Source organism: Chaetura pelagica, unplaced genomic scaffold, assembly GCF_000747805.2.
Source record: "Chaetura pelagica isolate M959 unplaced genomic scaffold, ChaPel_1.0 scaffold603, whole genome shotgun sequence".
In the NCBI taxonomy this organism is placed as follows: domain Eukaryota; kingdom Metazoa; phylum Chordata; class Aves; order Apodiformes; family Apodidae; genus Chaetura; species Chaetura pelagica.
The window spans coordinates 71,409-72,260 of NW_009952810.1; the positions used below are offsets into that span (position 1 = coordinate 71,409).

Here is an 852-nt window from a genome sequence, read left to right on the forward strand (position 1 = left end):
GCAGCAGCGTGTGACGTCATCACCGAAGAGGGAGGGGGCGGGGCGGCGCGTCAGGGTGGCCTCGAAGCCTGAGGGGAGGAGGGGAGTGAACCCAACCCAGCCAATCCAGGAATGAAAGGAAACCACATCGAGATCAAAATGGAATTAAAGAAACAGAAAAGTAGGAAGAGAAAAAAGAAAAATAATTGAAGTTAATGGAAATAAAGTAATTAAATAAATTAATTTAAATAAATTAAACAAAAGAAAAATAAGAGGAAAAAGAAAAAATACGAAGAAGGAGAAAAAGAAGGAGAAAAAGAAGGAGAAAAAGAAGGAGAAAAAGAAGGAGAAAAAGAAGGAGAAAAAGAAGGAGAAAAAGAAGGAGAAAAAGAAAAAAAAAGAAAAAGAAAAAAGAAGAAAAAGAAAAAAGGAAAAGGAAGAAGAAAAGAAAGAAAAAGAAAAATGGGGAAAATGAGAAAAATAAGAAAATAAGAAAAACAAGAAGAAAATTAAGGAAAAAAGAAAAAGAAGATGAAAAAGAAGGAAAATAAGAAAAAAGAAAAATAAAAGAACGACAAAAATAAGAGAAAAGAAAAATAAGGAAAAAAAGAAAAATAAGGAAAAGAAAAATAAGGAAAACAAAAGTACAAAAATAAAAAGAAGAAACCAAAAATAAAATAAAAAATCAAAATATCAAAATAAAACTTTTATTAAATCAAACAAACAAAAAATTAAGAAGAAATTTCCAACAACTTCTTTTTCAAAGGAAGAGGAAGGAAAAGAATCAAACCGACCGCGAATCAAACCGACCCAGGAAAGAACCCGAATGTGATTCCGAAAGAGGCGGAACTTCCGCGCAGCCCCGCGCAAACC

At 32.3% G+C, this 852-nt stretch overlaps 1 protein-coding gene across 1 annotated transcript in view; it reads right to left on the reverse strand.

The window, feature by feature from the left end:
• Positions 1-852, reverse strand: part of LOC104386435 (maltase-glucoamylase, intestinal-like) — a 61,858-nt gene that overhangs the window by 57,525 nt on the left and 3,481 nt on the right. The window lies entirely within an intron of this gene.